The sequence below is a fragment of the Amphiprion ocellaris genome, chromosome 14, assembly GCF_022539595.1.
Source record: "Amphiprion ocellaris isolate individual 3 ecotype Okinawa chromosome 14, ASM2253959v1, whole genome shotgun sequence".
Classification (NCBI taxonomy): Eukaryota; Metazoa; Chordata; class Actinopteri; family Pomacentridae; genus Amphiprion; species Amphiprion ocellaris.
In genome coordinates, this window is record NC_072779.1 from 20,762,073 (window position 1) to 20,781,541 (window position 19,469).

Here is a 19,469-nt window from a genome sequence, read left to right on the forward strand (position 1 = left end):
GTTAACAATTGTTAGTGAAGTCCCTGGAAAAGCTCAACAGGCTGTTCAGATAAAACATGTCTTGATCTTTATCACTATAAAAGAATGTTTCATTTTAGGAAAGTTCAAAAAGCCCAGATAAGTGGATTATTGTGACAGGCTCTTCAGCAACGATGCAATATTCATGTCATATGGGTTGAATAGTAACTAAGAGCCTCCTATATTTGTTTAAATACCATTCAGCTTAGCTTTAGGTTCATGAACCCTTCAGTGGAAAGGAGCACTTGGATTTCTCTTCCTTGGCATCACTAACTATGAAATGCATTCAGTCAAGTGAACAAAGTGACACATCCACCTAACATAAAATAAACCAAATGAACTGCTGGCCTCAATCTATTTTTTTCTGACATGAAAAAAAAAACGGCACAAGAGCATTCGACTTTCTGGATTTGTCGTTTGTGGTTTGCGTTTCTATGTTTGGCTCGCTGTAAAACATGAACTCCCTAACCAAGGGCACATGTGAAAAAGGCTCGTTTACAGGCAGCTGCAATCACCGTGTCACCGCGGCTTCAAGGCAGTTCCAACGCTTGCATGTCTTCTTATACCAAACAGCCATTAGCTCAGACATTCACACATGACGGCAAACGCAGCACAGTTCTTTTGTTTTGGAGCACCGTCACACACAGGGATAAGTACAGAAGAGGTGGTGTCCTCATGTCATCGCTCCTGTGATGGGCAAAAAAAAGGAAAAGGCCTTGTTACATGTGACAATGCAGACTATACTGACTGTGTGAAGTACAGTCAGAAACCAGAGTTCTACCAGGAAATAACCTGCCCCTCTGTTTAACACTTTCCATGTAATGCACCCTTCTATTCCCATGAAGACCAGCTCAGGACACTCCTGTAGATCTCATACACAACAGCTCAAAGGTTTGGGGTCACTTATTACAAGTGTCCTTATTTTTGAAAGAAAAGCAGTTTTTTCAATGAAGATAACATGAATTAGAAATACAGCCAAGACATTGTTAACGTGGTAAATGACTACTCTAGCTGGAAAAGGCTGATTTTTTTAAAGTAATTTTTTTGGCCTTTTTAATATCGGATAGTGGAGAATGAGAGACGGGAAACGTGGGTAGAAGAGTGGGGGAATGACATGCAGCAAACGGCTGTGGGTTGGATTCAAACCCATGACCACTGTGTCGGTGACAAAAGCCCATGTTTATGAGTCGCACGCTCAGCCAGTTGAGCTATCTGGATCTTTAATGGAATATCTCCATAGGGTTACAGAGGAACATTTCCAGCAACCATCACTCCTGTGTTCTAATGCTACATTGTGTTAGCTAATGGTGTTGAAAGGCTCATTGATGATTATAAAACCCTTGTGCAATTATGTTAGCACATGAATAAAAGTGTGAGTTTTCATAGAAAACTAGAAATTGCCTGGGTGACCCCAAACTTTTGAACGGTAGTGTACATGGAGGTTTTGGATGGAGCTTCCCATTTGTTTTGAAGTCCCAGCGACGGTGATTCAGCCTCAGCTTGGAAACGCTACGCCGAGCTCAAAGAGCCCTCTCTGAAGCCAGGGAATCCAACCACAGCTCAGCACAAAGGCCACTGTGATTTCTGATGAGTAAAATAAACATCATGCTTGTACATGTTATCAGAATCTGCTGACTGCGTCTCTGTGAGTGGCCTCCGGGAATCTCACACTGAGGGAAAACAGAAAAAACAACACAAGCTTCTCAGATGTTGCAAATGAGGCTTGAAAACACATGGATTCAGCCGCAGAGTACAACTGAAAGTATGTGTGTGTTTGTTTACAGCCCACAAATTTGTGGGGATGTGTGTGTGCGGTTTCAGCAGGAAACATCAGCACATGGATATATACACTTTGTGGTTGAGGTGCTTTTTCATGTACACTCTAAAAAATAACACTTAACTAGATTAACGGGGGGAAATAAAGAATGTAACAGTTTGACTTGATCTTTCTCAGTTTAAACAACATTGTTGTTATAGTTACATTTACACTACAAATTCCAGTGAGTCAGGGGAAGTGGTAGTTTGTCTTGAATAAAGTTTTTTTTAATAGCACCTACTTTATTTTTCATAACACAAACACAAGCTTTAAAGTTGATTATTTAATTCTAATTACAACATCTTTCTTAATTCATGATATAGATGGAAATGTACAATAAAGTTTAGTTATTTTAATTTAGTTAAACATCTTCATCTCATTCCAGAATTGGAGGACATTTGGGCTTCAAAATTTTGGAAAAATAAACCTTCTCTTTCACAATTTTCTGCTACATATTCATCCATTACAGGTAATAAACTAACAAAGGCTTGATTGACTCAACTTACACATCAATGGTAGCATTTTTATTCCATGTTTTATTTGTTGTTTGCTAATCCTACTCTAATCACAGTAACAGGGCTGTTAATCCATGCTTTTTCTCTTTTTCTCAGGAGTAGAAGCTAGATATTTAGCTGTTACTGCTGACCAAGAGGATAAATTTATTGATGGAAAACAGTAAAGAAAACAGTAAAAAGAATTTGTCTTATCCTGATAACATGCATAACAGGGTTGCATGAGGTAGAGTGAGTCATTTAATCAAGACTGACACTGTTATGAAAATATGAAAATAGAAGAGAGGACATAGCTTTGCTCTACCCGTTCTTTTGGAAAACTGTTTGATGATGTTAATTCCATCTTATCATGTGATTCACTGTTTTCTGCTTCTTCTACAAGGTAAAAAGGTTACACTAACAGGGTTGTTGTGGGACATTATTATTCAAAGTACTATGGTGATTAAAAAAATGTTCCCAGAATTACAAGAGACATCAATAAAAAAAATAATATCAAAAAAGGAGGTTGAGGTTTCATTTTAACTGTTTCATTGGAGATTCAATTTGGTCATCAGGAGGGTGGGACAATAGAAAAACTGTATTTCATGGAGAACTCCAGACTTATTTGGTATTTTAAAAATATTTTCTAACTTTCTTTCCAATTTTTTTTTTTTTAGATTTGGTCTCAGGACGAGTAAATTTACACAACAACTGCATGTTTTAACATTTTGTACATGGATTATTTGAAATTTGATGGATGGGACGTAAAACATCCTCCAATTCTGGAATAACCCATAAAACACTACAGTGCTCACCTCTGACCTATAGTGGAATAGAAGTGTAAAGTAGCTTCAAATGTAAAAACTACACTCTTCTCAAAACTGTTAATATTGTGGACCAGCAGATTAAACCTGGTTATACCTGATAAACATGTTGACACTGTGATCACAGCTTCACACTGCAGACTCTCAGACCTTATTCTTAATGACCAAGCAATGTGCTTTTCAAAATAATCTTATTTAACTCTAGTTACAGCATCTTTCTTATATCACGATACAGATGGAAATGTATAATACAATGCATTTAATTAAACATCTTAAGTGCTCAGAAATATTTGTTTAAATAATAAAACAAACCTGCACAAGTTCAGTCACAGCTCCACACCTGTGAGGCCACAAAGAACAACTTGGGCTTCTGTGAATGAGAGAGACTTGGGAGGATTTGCCCATCACCAGGCCAGACTGAGAAATCCAAATAAAACCAGCGTTTTTACTTCTGCAAAAACAAAACTGTAAATTGGACAGAAAATACCAAAGTGAGTCAGTGACATTGATGTTGTTGAACCAAATTTGAGAAATGTAGCCCATCAACGCTGCATCCATTTTAGACAGAACTAGACAACCTTTGTTTGCTCTGCAACCTTTGAAAAGTGGCGTCAGGTTCTGCTTCAATATCAGACACTGACTGATCCTGCTGCAGACACCTGCAGAGAGGAAAGAATTAACTCACGCCGATATATCTGCTGTTTCCACACGGGAAGAGTTTAGTGTTCCCGGACAAACAATTTCACTACATTTAGTTGCAGCTATAACTCCACATAAAGCTCCATTAGCTCATAGCAAAACACTTATCCTCATTATATTTGCTTTCTTTGTTTAATTGTGACCATTTGTTATACCTTCCAGTGACGGAAGACTTGAGTGAAAACCAAAAACGCATCAATCACTTAAAATTCAATCTGAAATAGGGAATTCTATTGTAGTGTTTGAAGCCTATGTGCTGTCTATAGGCCTCTCTCACACACACACACACACACACACACACACACACACACACACACACACACACACACACACACAGAGTACACATCTGCAGTTTATTGATTCATCTTTATTTCACAGTCTCACACAACAATGATGGCGGCCACGGCTCGCCACGCAGCCAGGCGAGCGTGTACCTCCTCGTGTCCTGCCATGCACACTGAGCAGCACATTGCAGGAGTAGAAAGCTTGAATATACAGATGTCTCCGTCCCTCACAGGCTCACTGGTGCCTGCAAACAGCACTGCTGCTGCTGCTGCTGCTGCTGCTGCTGCTGCTGCTGCTGCTGCTGCTGCTGCTGCTGCTCAGCCAACAGCCTGTCAGACACATCCATCAGTGCAGAGACGCAGGTTACAGCCGTTTCACTGCGGCTCCGTCTCCCTCATGCAAATGAGTGGGGAGGACTGACTTGTGTCAGAATTAGCTGCTAGAACAGAGAAGACAGAGCTGCTTCTTCTCGTGTTCAAGATTCAGCACAGGGATGGAAACATTTCAGGCTGGCAACGTGACTGACAGCTGCTCCCTTCAGAGGGTTGAGTAATAACTAAACGTGTAGTTTGTAAAGCTCCCGAAATAGATTTCAGGGGTTGACCTCAGTAAAAAATCCTCCTCAGATGTTCCTCGGCTTCAAACAATGAGAAACATCACAGTAACAGTGAGTCAGTAGTGCTGTTTGTCTCTAACATCTGCAGGTCTGATTCTCATGCAGACTGCACTGCCTCTGGATTGGAGGAAAGACTGCAGTGCTGTCCCCTCAGCACAGAGAGCTCTGGCACCATCGTGTGGTGGATATGGAGTCATCCACAGTTTGAAAGCACTTCCTACAGAATTAGTTTTATCGCTTAAATCATCGATTGTAGCAACATTTCTCCTCTGACAGCTCCACCTCTTCTAGCGCTGACTATAAGTCCACTGTAAGAACTGTTGACGTAACAGACCATGCAGTATTGCTGTCAGTCCAGGGAAATTAGTTACATTTTTTAAAAATAAGAAAAGCGTATTTTTTTGTTGACTTTTTTTTTTTTTTTTTTACACAAAATAAAAATACTATTTATACAGGTGACCAAGGTGAATGCTCTCCAGTTTAAAGGAATACTCTGCCGATTTTTGAAATAAGCTTATTTATTATGTTCAGGGTCAGATAGGGGGGTCCACACAATGGCTTGGTGATTAGCACTTTTGCCTTGCAGCTAGAAGATTCCCTGTTTGTGTCTCAGCCTTCCCAGGATCTTTCTGCATTGAGCTTGCATGTTCTCCCTGCGGGTTTTTACCAGGTTCTCCAGCTTCCTCCCACAGTCCAAGAGTTTAGAGTTAATTGGTAACTCTAAATTGCATCAGGACACCTTTGTTCAGCTGGAGATGCAGTTGTTCTACTACAAAATGCACAAGAAGCCAGGAAACGGCAGTGAGACAGCATGACCCCTAAGTTGATCTTAATGAGAATGTTGTGCAGAGCCAGGTTAACCAGCTACATATTTACAGTGCAGGAAAAAGTCTAATTCTGGATGAGGAACTGAATAACCTAAACTATTAAACTATTCCTTTAACATACAATGAAGACTGTTCCACTGAAATTACACACTGATCAGAAATTATACTTTGATCTGAAATTATACTAGTGGAAATCTAGTTTCTTACCTTGTTACATATATCTGTATGGTGTTTTTGATATGCTTAAAGGCACATCATAAGTGACATAAAGAGCCAACACCATGGCTGACCATTCTGACCTTAAAACTGCAGTGTACTGATGAAAGTGTTAAAAACACTGATTCAAACTTCCAGAGTTTCATACATAACAAGAAAAGCGCAATACTCCGCCAAGCCTGCTTAGTCGTTGTATGATTTTTGATGGATAAGTCCTGATAAGTCCGCAGCGGTCGATTTGTAGTAGGATCTCAATCATGTGATTGTCATCAGCTGATGTAGTGTTCACTTGTTGTCAGAGTTAAGTGACGTCATGCCGCTATCTCGCAATGATACAGAAATCTTTAACAAATTCATGGATCCAGACTATAAGCCACATCACTGCAAAATCTAATCACTTGGTCCTTGTGTCATTTCTGACCTTCCCTGAAAATTTCATCCAAATCTGTTTGTCCATTTTTGAGTAATGTTGCGCACAGACAGACAGACAGATGTACACCGATCGTCACATAACTCCACCGTGTTCCTTGGCAGACTAACAAACCTAAAGAACCAATCCTGTCAAACTGCAGGTTGGAGTTTTCTGTATCATTGTTGTCTTTCAGATTTGATTTCTGGTTTGAACATGTATGGCTAATTATTCCAACATTACAACTTGCCATTGAGTAGGGCAGAGTAGCTTTACAATGTTGGAGCAGAGTTGTCGGTGAGCTGGTGTGCTCAAGATGCAGCAAGTGGGAGGGATGTGTGAAGAGAGAAGGGGAGCCTTCATAGAGCTGTAGATTTAGTTACATTTAAGCTATTTTAAGGTAAAAGGGGGATTATTTTCATCGGAATAAGACTCAAAACATGTAACGTTGATACGCTGGGAGGATTTTTTTAGGGTTTAATCAATGACCTGAGAGTGACTTAAACAAAAAACAGAGCACAACACACAACATCAAAAACTCAAAATTACACAAAAGGAATAACTTACAATAGTAGAAGGAACATTCTATTCAGTATACACCCAGAATGAAGTAGAAGTACTATTCATGTCCTAATGTAAAAATAACCATGCAACAAAGTAATGTTGCTCTAAATTAAGTTGCCCAATTAAAAAAAAAAATCATCTCTACAAACTACCAGGTAAGTGAGTAAATATGTTTCCTTGTGATGTGTGAGTCACTGCACATTGACAGCTGCGCTCCTGCTCAGTTACCACTGAAGGACTATAAATCAGGCTCCATTATCATACAGCAGCTCCTTTTGTTATGATGCTGATCCTGCTGAAGTTTCATAATTGTGGTACAGAAACTATGCAGCACATCTTCAGTATTAAATGTGGCAGAGAATACACAAACATGTTGGGGTTATAACCAGCTGTGGGCTGAAGTGAGCCACCGCAACAGCTTAAGGATGTAAGTGAGGTTAATGTGCAGAACCAGTGTGTTTACAAGTTCAGACGAAGAACATGCTCCACTGGCTTCCACACTGTCAGTATGAATTAGTCCAGCATTGCTCTTCCCACAGAAACCTACCAGCAGGTGACAGTAAAGCACCTTTTAAAATCTTGACAGAGTGCAGTTTATTTTGTCACTGCAGCTGGGTTTAGTAAGTCGCTTTATGCAAATACCCTCCTGAAGAGCCCGTCCTGTTGCTCAGCCTGATGGAGTGTGTATAAAGATGTATCCCATTAACTTTGTGGTTCATCACTGATGTATTTCCAAGTGCAGGCAGCAGTGAGACTGTCTGGGAATCAGCACGCAATCAGCACAGCACCCCTTGTAGGAAGTGAAAATGATGTGAGCCATCACCTCACTGATTACTGAGTATTTGCTCAGAGAAGTAAAGCAAGGAGCTGTTCAAAGTTTGATGAAACCCTGAACCACTTCTGGCAAATGAGACTGGAAAACATACATCTGACATATGCAGTGTCTGTATAACAAACTGTGTGTACTGAAATGATAGCTTTTCAGAAACTCCATTATTGACTGGAGCAGTTTTTGTTTAAATTTCAGATATTCTGGAGTATAAATCCTGAAGAATTTGGTGATCAGCCAAGTATTTTCAAAACAAAATGCTGTCCACAGATTACACAGATCAGTAGATCATGAGTCCTGCTAATGCTGGTGATCTGGTGACCAAAGAAGTTTTATTTCAGGGCAACAATCATTCACAAATATTTGTTGGCTCTTAAATATAATTGACTCTCCTGTGTCTAGTGTGGTACCTGAGGTTGTTATTTCATTGGACGCGGAGAAAGCTTTTGACAATATAGAATGGGGGTATTTATTTTGATGCTTAAAAAAGTTTGGCTACAGTCCCTATTTCATCTCATGCATTAAAATTTTATACATCTCAACCAAAGGCTCTGTAGTTACAAATGATAAGCAATCTCAGTATTTCCATCTATCAAGGGAAACAACTCAGGGATGCCCAATCAGCCCACTGCTATTTGCCTCAGCCATAGAGTCCTTGCCCATTACGCTGAGGTAATTATCATCAATGAGTAGCATTCATAGAAGAGGAGTAGAAAGTAGATCATCTTTTTATGTGGATGATCTTATACTATGTGTATCTGACTCTTTTTGAAGCACCCCCTATGTTATTCATGTGTTGAAGAGATTTGGCAAGTTTTCTGGATACAAACTGAACCTCAGTAAAAGTGAATGCTTTTTTGTCAGTGACTTGACCCTCCAAATACAGGACACCGTGGTACCATTCAAAATGTCTAGAACCGGCTTCAAATATCTGGGTATTAATAGTACACAAGATATACAAAAACTACACCAAGAAAATTTTCTCGCTGTGCTTCAGAACGTTAAATTCGATCTGAAGAAGTGGAAAACACTTTGCGTCTCTTTGGCAGTGTGACCGGCTGATTAGCCATCATGCCATACAGCTGTGGGGGAACTAATGATTGGTTTGGCCGTTGCAGCAGGGGGTTCAAATTGATTGACGGACATAGCGCCAGTATACTCCTGAACACTCCTGAACAGGTATGCGCTGTGCAGCACGCGAAACAATGGTAAGCTTTAGATTTTGTATTAATATTGTTTCTTCTTTTAAGACCAGTGTTCTGTGGCTGCAGTGCAGAGTCTGCTGACGGTGTCATGCGCGTGTAGGGTCGGACAGCCGAGGTAAACAAAATGTTTGTTTATGCTTGTTGTTATCGTTCTGTTGCTTGATTGTGGTTAAACATTTCTTTGTTTCATTACAGTTTTACCTCTGTTGCCTTGTCTCTTTGCTTGTTTATTTTGCTGTTTCTTTCTTTTAGTTTGTAGTTGGCTTGCCTAGTTTTATATGAGTTTGCTTGGTTCGAGTTGTTTTTTCTCCCCGTGTGTGTGTTTATCTTTAGGTTGTCGTGGCTGTGTTCTCTGGCTCAGTAATCAGGTTTCTCCCCTCCATGGCTGCGTAGGGCCTGTGTGACCTCCATTTCTAATAACTGCGTTTATATTAACATTGGTGTGTGTTGAACATATTTTTGTGTAAGAATAAAATTGTATTTATATTTTTCTATACACGCCTCTGTATTCATTTGTGCACGTACCTGTGTTTAGTAGGGGAAACCCTCTGTTGAGAGGAAGGATTGTTAACATTCTTAAGGTGAAAGTGCCTAGGTGGCGTTGTCGGTTCCGTGTTAAAAGAAACCAGAAGATCCTCACCAGCAGTGTTCCCTGTAATTTTTCCTGAGTCTGAGCAAACACACAAACTCCCTGAGCGTCCCTTGAACCACTGTGAGCAACATCAGACGTGTGCACTGTGGTCACACCAGCATCACATCCATTCAAGTTACATGGTTCATTAAAAGAATCAAATTACAGCATTTACATTTCTGTTAAAACACTTTGTCAACAGGAGCCAGTTGAAGGCTGCAGTGATTTTAGTGACACTACAATGTATAAGAGTGAAGTTATTGAATATTTGTCTCTCTTTACTGTTGCAGTGGTTTTGCAAATTGCAGACGGACCCTGTTCACTCCATAGACACCAATGTTATTCCTGTAGCTTGAAAGACAGCTACTTTTGATAAAACTGGGCTTGTAGCACATTGTCTGCCTTGCAACAATGGGAAAGAGGCACCGTTTATGTTTTGACAACCTATATCTAACGAGTTATTGATGCTGGAAGTCCGAATCTGTGAATATCTTTCCAACTTTACTGAACTTGGGGCCACTACCACCTAAGGAGTGATATATTTAATTTTGAAAAAAGCATTTAGCCATACTTAAAACTTTAAGTGCTTTATTAACACGGAACAAAAAATTCTGTATTGTTTTATTATCACAGGTTCTGTCTGAAAAGAGGTGGCATCATTTTAAACAGTGAAATCAAACTAATAAAATGTAATGACCAACCAGTGAGTAATACTGGCTTCTGCAAAAACATAAATAACTTTTTTAAAAATCTAAATCTTATCTTAACACAGTTAATGTATTAACTTATTTATGTGTGTATGCATGTATTTATTGATTTATTTAGTACTGTTAACATATCAGAGTTCTGAGTGAATTTTTCTTAAGATAGACAAAGGCCATTTATTGACTACATATAGGCTGTTAAATGTTTATTAAAAACTAAAAAGCATTTAAAATAAAACAATTCAATTTTATTTATATAGCACCAATTACAGTCAAATTGTCTCGAGACGCTTTACAGAACCCATATGCCTGATCCCCAGAGCAAGCCAAAAGGCAACAGTGGCAAGGAAAACACCCTTTTAACAGGGAAAAAAACCTTGAGCAGAACCCGGCTCTAATGTGGGGGGACCCATCTGCTGCTGGCCGGGCGGGTTGACTTAGGCATTTATTGAGTCACTAAAATACTGTAGAGTACAGACCACATCAGCATGATTATAAGCATCCTCTGGTAAATTAACAACCAGATACTGATGTCTCTCACCATATGGACTTCAGGAGATGACTGGGGGATGATAAACTGTGACCTACTGGTTGGGTTCTCTCTGTTCTCATGTTTCTTACATGTTTGTCCCCTGACAGCCGGGTCCTAATGTTTTTTGAGCAACACACCATACTATGACGTTTTTACAATGATGGTTCTACTATGGAACCAGTTTGACATGTTCAGGTGTTCTTTGTGTGAAAACTCAGAGATTTCAGGGATCAGAAGGTGGCTTTCAACTTTCTTTATTAACTTTCTGCTTCAACTTGAAACTAAATTTCCTTCACTAACCCAGCCCTCTGGACTTCCAGTAAGCTGTGTTCCTATTGGCTGTCCAGGTGGCTGATTGGTGTTATCAGGAACACCTGAGCAGCTCAGTGTCTTCCTGCTTTATTTGGCTGCAGACAAACATTTCCTCTGCTTCTCTTCACCACAGAACCGGGTTTGGCTCCATTGCTTTAGTTTGTTTTTTAGGCGTTGGCTTGCAGCTTCCAGCAGTAAAATCATCTTTAATGTGTTTCTTGGTGTGTTTTAGGGCTTTGTACTGGATAGTTGTCTTGGTAAATGTGGTTTTTTAGCCACAGTTAGCACTTGGTGCTAATGTGTGCAGTGATTAGTGGATTTGCTCCAGCTGAGTTGTGTCTTTATCTTGGCAGTAGTGAGTCTTTAGAGGTTTTTGGTCAGACACATTCTGTATTCTTGTTTGTGAACCAGTGTTGGTTGTCCAGAAGGTAAGAGTTCCTGTCCTGATTCTCTGTTCTCAGAGGTTCTCTGGTAGGCTGCAGGAGACTTTAGCGTTTGGGTTGTGCTAGTTTGGTTTTTGTATGGTTTCATTTGGACGACTATCTTGAGGCCCCTCCATGTGGTTTAGTGAGGTTTTCTGGAACAGTTCTACAAAGCAACCTGCAGCAGAAGAGACTTTGAGAGTTTTTAGGAAGTTCTGGAGACCAGACTTTAGAGCAGCAGAAACATTTGTCAGCAGTTTGAGCAGGAGAAGGTGAGCTTCAGAGTAGAAATGAGACAGAAACCTTCTTGACCCGTGTGGTGAGATCCTGTACCAAGAGTTTGAGCAGGTTGTGAAGAGTCTGTAGTTCTTTGGTCTGAAAGTACAAGAAGAGTCGACTCACTAAAGGAGAAAACAGGAGATATTGTTGGTTCTTCTGTCGCTCTGCAGTTTCCTGAGACTGAATATCAAGTTTATATTTTAAATGATTTCCCATGTGAGCCCAAGAAGACTTCAATAAACTCCCTCCATCCCCTGGACACAACATATTTTATTACCATGTTAAATCTTTTTTTTTAAAAATGTTTTTGCGTTTTAATCATAGTTTTAGCATAGTTTTTTCTCTTTGCTTGTTTAGTTTTGTCATTTGTGTAAAAGGTGCTAAACAAATAAAGTTGAATTGATAAACTGAATAATTGACTAACTCATGATTGTGACAACAGAAGTATTTTCATTGTGATTTAAGGGTTTATTTCATTTTTAAGGTTGGGGTTAAAATCTTGACAGAAAAAAGAGGAAAGAAATAAACTACATAACAAAACACAATTAAATCAAAGGAAAAAAATTTAATACAATAAAACTTTTAAAAAGTTTTATTATTAAAAAGATTTAAGAAATTTAAGATGTAATTTTCTAATTAAACATTTAATTTTTTAATTAAATGTTTTGTCTTTTTAAAGGTTTAATAATCTAATTAAATGTTTTACATTTTTAAAAAATGTTTAATATTCTTGTTTAATTGTATTTTTTAAATGTTTAATTATTGAAAATATTTTATCTGTACTTTTTAATATTTGTATTTTAAAAATTTTGTTTAATTTCATAATGACATGTATCTTGTTGAATTATCTAATTCAATATTTTGTCTGTTTAATATAGTTAAACATTAAATACAATTAAATTATATTAAACAGACAAAATATTGAATTAGATAATTCAACAAGATACATGTCATTATGAAATTAAACAAAATTTTTAAAATACAAATATTAAAAAGTACAGATAAAATATTTTTGATAATTAAACATTTAAAAAATAAAATTAAACAAGAATATTAAACATTTTTAAAAGTGTAAAACATTTAATTAGATTATTAAACCTTTAAAAAGACAAAACATTTCATTAAAAAATTAAATGTTTAATGAGAAAATTACATCTTAAAGACAATAAAACTTCAAATAGGAATTAAACAGAAAATACAATGAAGAATTTAAAAAGAAAATTAAACATTAAAAGGTGGTAAAACATTAAAAGGTGGTAAAACATTTAAAAAGAAAAACCTTAAAGATTTAATCGAAACATTAAATATTGGGAAAGAAAAAAAACTCAAGCCGATAAAACATTTGAAAAAACAATTAAACATTAAAAAGACAAAACATTTGGAAATCAAATCAGACATTAGAAAAGAAAAGGTGAGAAAAGAGCAAAACTAAACATTTAAGAAGAATCAAACTAAAGACAAAACATTTGAAAAGACACCAGTTAGACTTTAGAAGATCAAATTAAAGAGAAGAGAAAAAACAATCAAAAAGAGCAAAAACAGATAAAGGGCTTGAAGCGTTTTCTAGTCTGAAATGAAAACATCAAGTTGTTTCTTCAGACATTTCCTCTTTCTATGTTCTTGGTTTGATTGTGGACAGATTTACTAACAACTCATTTCAGAAAACTGCTTTCCAGATAAAGTCTACTAGTAGTTGAAGGCATTGATCAAACTAATGTTACTTTCTGATCTCCACAAACTTTACTGTTCAGTGAAGAGAATCAAAGTTTGTTGAGGATTTCTAAAAAACCCAGAGGTGAAGGTCTGAGTAGAACTCAGATGGATGGTCTAAATGTGAAATCAAGACTCATGGTCACAAGTTTTAAGGCTTCTGTTAACCATAAAGTTCAAACTTACAGAGAAATACTGAGAAACTTTTAAGATTTCAGTCCTCAGACTGTCTGAAGGTTCAAACTAACAGAGAACTACTCAAGAACTTCTAGGTTTTCAGCCCTCAGGCTGTCTACAAGCTCAAACTCACAGAGAACTACTCAAGAACTTCTAAGATTTCAGTCTTCGGACTGTGGAAAGGTTCAAACTAACAGAGAACTACTCAGGAACTTAGAAGATATCAGTCCTTGGACTGTCTAAAAGTGAAATCGAACAGAGAACTACTGTGGGACTTAGAAAATTTCAGCCCTCAGACTGTCTGAAAGCTCAGGTCCTGAGGACTCGGGAGGTCTGGAGGCTTGGAAAGTCTTGGAACTGAGGGTTCCACCCTCCAGCACAAAGGCTGAAGTCCAGCCTCCTGAGAAAAACGGTCGAGTCGAGACTCGAGTTAAAAAAAACTCGAAAACGACAAAAAAATAGATGATAAATGCGCAAAAAAAAGAAGTTTTAGTATCTGAGTGTATAGCTCAGGGGGATAAGAAGAGGACTACCAAGCGGAAGGTCGCAGGTTCGAGACCCACCACCGGCCTTTTCTTTGTTTGTCTTTGTCAGGATTTTGAGAAAATTTAAGAAGTGTCTGGTCTTGAACCAGCGACCTGCAGCTCCATAGGCAAATCCTTAACTCACTGAGCTACAGATCAGATAAAAAGAAATAATTTCGTCGTCCCTTTGGCATCGTAGTTTCCGAAGTGACCACATGGGTGGAGCCAAGGCGGAGTCTGGGTGGAGTCAGGGCGGAGAGTAGGTGGGGAGGTGGGTGGCGGCCTCCCCCCTCTACTCCCCCACTGCCCACCACACCTTCCCCCGCCCGACGAGTTCTTCGAGTCTCAATGAGTTACTCGAGTCTCGACAGGTTTTGCCGAGTTTCTGGAGTTTCCAGGCAGAACAAGTTGTCATGAAGAGGTGTTGAAGTCGGCCGGGTAGAGTGACTTTTTACAGCGACCAGAAGGAAGACAACTAGAAGAGCAGGTCTTTAACCACCATCCATAAAATCCATGGAGTCGCTCCAGAGAAATGAAAGAAGGTCAACTTTTATCAACCTCCATCCAGATGTTCAACTCGATATCTTTACTTTGACATTTTTAGCACCACAAACCTTTAGTATCACACTTTATTATCCTTTATTAGGACTTTCATGGAATCCACCAGCAGATTTAGTTTTTGTTGAGAAACTTTATTCTTGTCGTCGTGGGACTGCAGTATTTAAAACTGTTCCTTCGATTTGACCTCATGTTTATTAGTTTTAGTGGAGAAAGTTTGAATTGTCAATTAGTCTCTTAAAAACTAAATAATAAATTGGATTAGTCAAGAGGTTTAAATTTCTTACTTTGTCATATTTTAAATATGACAAAAAATATATAAAAATAAAGCATCTTGAGACAATTTGACCTGTAATTGGCGTTATATAAACCTGAATTTAAATTGTATGTATCTTGTAATGTTGGACTAATTCAGCCATATATGTTAGAAAATACATTTTCTTTGTCCATTAATCTGTCGTTTTCTCCAGTAATACATTTCTTGTTTTGGTTTATAAAATGTCAAGCCCAAATATATTCAGTTTACAGTCATAAAAAACAAAAAGATTTACATTCATGATGCAGGAATCAGACAGTTTCACTTTTTGTCTTAGTTTAGTCAGAAAGATAGTTGATAATGTGTGAATTGTTGCAGCTTGTGAGCCGTAAAAGGTTTTAATCTTTGGGGCCGAGTGTCAAAAACATTTAGAAACAATCATCAACAAAACACTCAAAGATTTGAACATCATTAAAGGGGAAATCCAACTTTTGCATGACAATGTCTAATTAAAGGACATTTATTTCCAATGTAAATGTGTGATATTCATCCTCTGGAGCTTTCTCTTCACATCATCTTCCACCTGGACTGGTTTGGTCGGGAGCATGTGCAACAAACATTTGGAAAAACTGCACTTTAACATCAATGAATGACACTGAAGTTTAATCTCTACATAAATGAGACTGAGTCTGGATGTGCTGCTCTGTCATTAACTCCTAAGTTTAGGGAAAGTTCAAACAAAAGAGGACAGTTCAGATAAGACTTGAGAATGAGCTTATTCTGAACAAACATCTCAGACTTTCTGAGCTTCAGCACCTCTAGCAAGATATTTTAACAACAAGCAACTCAAGAGATCCAGAAGTTGGAGAGAGTTAGCTTTAGCTGAGCCAAAGTACATGTGAGACGCTAACCTAGCAAACATTTCAGACTTTTCTCTGTGAATTCTGAGAAATAATTTCCTATTTAATGACAGAGCTACACATCTTAACTCAGTCTCATTAAAACAGACTCTAATTGAGTGTCGTCCATCCATATTAAAATGCAGTTACCCAAAGTGTTTGTTGCATGAGCTCCAACAAAACCTGTCCAGGTAGAAGGCCACTTTGACAAACAGGAAGTGGAAGATTCCAAGCAGATTTATAGAAGGGGGAACCAGACTGTACTAAGTGTCCTCGAGTATAGAGGGGTGTTTTGGGGGGTTTTAAGGTGGATAATGATTATTAGTGAGACATTTGGAGTAGATATTCATTCGCAGTAAATGAAAGTATTTAAAATCTTGAGTTAAACTTAGAACACAAACTCTAACAGAAAACTTTGTTGATACGTTTTTGTTTTGTTTACAGATGTTAAGTTAAAGGAGTTTTATTCGTTACGTATAACCAATCAAATCACTCCAGAAGACAGAGCGACCACAGGTAGATAAAGGTTCAGAGCCAAAGTAGCACCATTTTTAAATGTATTTATTACCGTAAATCAGTAAAAAATAAAATACTGATAATCAGTAAATCAGTCAGCCCACAATTACTACAATTCTACAATGTATGTCTCTTTCCTTTGACTTGTTATTTGTACAATATACGATGTATATGATGGCGGTTTTTCATACCAAAGGCTATACTATGATGTTTTCTAAGAAACATACGATGCTACTCTGCTTGTTCTGGCCCTGGGCCGATGCACTCAGCTGCATGCCTTCGTCCACCCGGCCTCCGTTGACTCGTCCCGCCTGCCGTCTCTGGAGCTGAAGCTGGATTGGAACAGACCAAAGTACAGTCCAATCATGATGCCAGCTGCCTCTCAAAAGGCTCCTTCATCTGGCAGGTGGCGGCACTTCTTCTGAGGGGAAGCTGAGCTGGCCCGGCAGAACTTTGGAGATGTGTTCCAGTGGTTGGTGGCTGTGTGGGGAGATAGAGAGGGACCTTTGAATTGTTCAGAAAGGAAAACGGGGAACCCATTGGTAGTTTTAGTTTAGGGTGCTACTGTGGTGTGTTTTTGGGTTTTAAGAGGTGAACAGGAAGAGTTTTTTTTTTCGTATTGATTATCTTTTACTTTGTTCCTGGTTGGAATGCCCATCAATGCCAACATGAAGTTCATTTTTAGTTCTGTTGATTTATTTTTATTTTACTAACACCCATTTGTTTTTAACCCCCTCACATGTTGTGTTGTTGTAAACTTACTCTTTCAAATAAATTCTTGTCTAACCCTCTGGAAACCAGCATTTGGACTGTTTTTGTGTTGCTCCTCACCTACTGACAGCTGTGGACTAAAGGCTATACTGTGACGTTTTTAGAGCGACATGCTATACTATGACGTTTGTTGGGCGACACGCTATACTATAGGCTTTTTTAATTGACATATTACTGTGACGTTTTTTTTGGGGTTTTTTTTAGCAACATATAAGAATTCGAACAGTTTTAAAAGTTACTATACTTTTACTTGTGCAATGAAATTATTATTCTATGGCATTTTTTAGATGACATATACTCTGATGTTTTCTTGAATGACATACTATTTTGACAATATACTGCACTATGACATTTTTTGAACCACATATCATACATGACAATTTTAGGCATGTTGCGCTTTTTGAACCACATAATAATCTATGTTTTGGTTTTTTTTCTTGCCAACATGCTGTACTATGAACTACAGGCCATACTATGTTATTCTTGAGTAAAGCATACTATGCTTTGACATTTTCTGAACTACATCCTATACTATGGCGTTACACACAGAGTGCTTTGGTTACATGTTGATTTATAATTTAGATTTTTTTTCTGTTTTGTTTTTTGACGGGATTACCACAGACCTGACCATGAACACCGTCGACACCCACCTCATGGAGGTGTACATAACATATTAAGAAGAAATCATGCTAATAAATTAAGTACAAAGAACCGAATTCGCCAATTTACTGGAGACCAGAGCTATTTAATTTGATAAGTATAACCTTGTTTAGTAACATTTCAATTATTTGACAGCAGTCCTAAAGAACTGCCTGTAATCCCAATCATAAAATGGGTTTGGAGGAAGAACATAGATGGTAATCTGGATATACATGAGTTAGGCTTTATAACTACTATTGGTAGTATTGGTGGTAGTAATAGCAATGTGACTGCTACTAGTAGTAGTGATAGTACACTACTGCTGCTGATACTGGCACTGCTACTACAACTTGTAATACTATTACAAATGCTGATACTACTTCTACGACTCTAACAGCTGTTTATACTACTACTGCTGCTTGTACTTTTAGTATTACTACTACTGCTTGTACAACTATACTACAGCTACTATTAATCGTCTGGTATTTGCTTGTCAAGCTGCTAGCTCGCCTTAGCGTTTTGCTAGTGGCTAACTAGTTAGCTCTCATAGACTGGAAGCTCTCAACAAGATTTCATAATGAAAAAAGAGCCAAAAACTATTCTTACCTATGAAAAGTCATTCCAAGTTTCCTTGTCTCAATCGTACGACGCAGTGTGTAACTGTATGCAGCACAGTGAGCCGGCATACTTGTTGTTTCCGTTTTCACGCCGTCTACATCAACGGAATGCACTGAAACTTTGCCCCCACTAGCTTAGCCTCGCCGTAGTACGCAGCTCAAAGGGGGCGTGTCCTATCTACTCATTCATATCTATGAGAACAACAGTGGCTGCACATAAGGACGTCTCAAGTTGATTAGCTGCGTAAATACCATTATATACAGTCTATGGTAAATACGTATGTGAATCGCATCATTGGCTGCAGCAGCCAGTCACCGGTCGCTCACTGACTCACATTGAAAAATAGCGTAGAATGAATTATGTGTTTATTTTATTTACAATTTAGGTTGGATTTTTTTTCTGTGCGCGGAGACCGTGTCAGCAGTGCGCAATTGCGCACGCGCGCAGCTTAGAGGGAACAGTGCTCACCAGTCCTAACTTGGTTACAGCAGGTAAAGTTAATTATATTAAAATGTCTGTACTTCCCAAATTCCTGTACTTATTTCAAAGTGTTCCACTTTATCTTCCTAAATCAGTTCTCAAATTTATTGATAAAGCTTTCCCTTCATTCATATGGGATGGTACGAACCCAAGAGTGCACTTAGAAGTAGTTCAGAGACCAAAACTACAGGGTGGCTTAGTGCTCCCAAATCTTTACTGTCATTACTGGGCTGCCAATGTTGAAAAAATGATTTACTGATGCTGACTGGTGCCATATGGAAAACTTATCTTGTATCTCAAAATCCCTTTTAGCCTTGGTCGCTTCCAGTCTTCCCCTTTATATTTCAAAATGCAAAAATAACCCAGTTGTCATCAATTCCTTTAGAATATGGTTTCAATTAAGGCGAAGCTTTGGGTTCAAAAATTTTTTTGAATAGAAGTCCTATATGTAATAACCACGTCTTCCTCCCAGCTAGATTAGACTCTGTATTCTCTATGTGGCATAGACGAGACGTCTGTGTATTTAAAGATGTGTGCATTAATGATTTATTCCTTTGAGGACCTGTCACGCAAATTTAACCTACTGAAGTCCAGTTTATTTGGGTATTTATTTTGGTGTTTTCATATCGTAGATGATATGTT

General features: G+C 38.2%; 1 long non-coding RNA gene across 1 annotated transcript; it reads left to right on the top strand.

The window, feature by feature from the left end:
• The first annotated feature begins 8,762 nt into the window (after positions 1-8,762).
• On the top strand, positions 8,763-9,293 carry LOC129350446 (uncharacterized). The gene is made up of 2 exons (XR_008603850.1): positions 8,763-8,914; positions 9,133-9,293. It is a non-coding gene; the product is annotated as an uncharacterized LOC129350446 (long non-coding RNA).
• Positions 9,294-19,469: the final 10,176 nt, after the last annotated feature.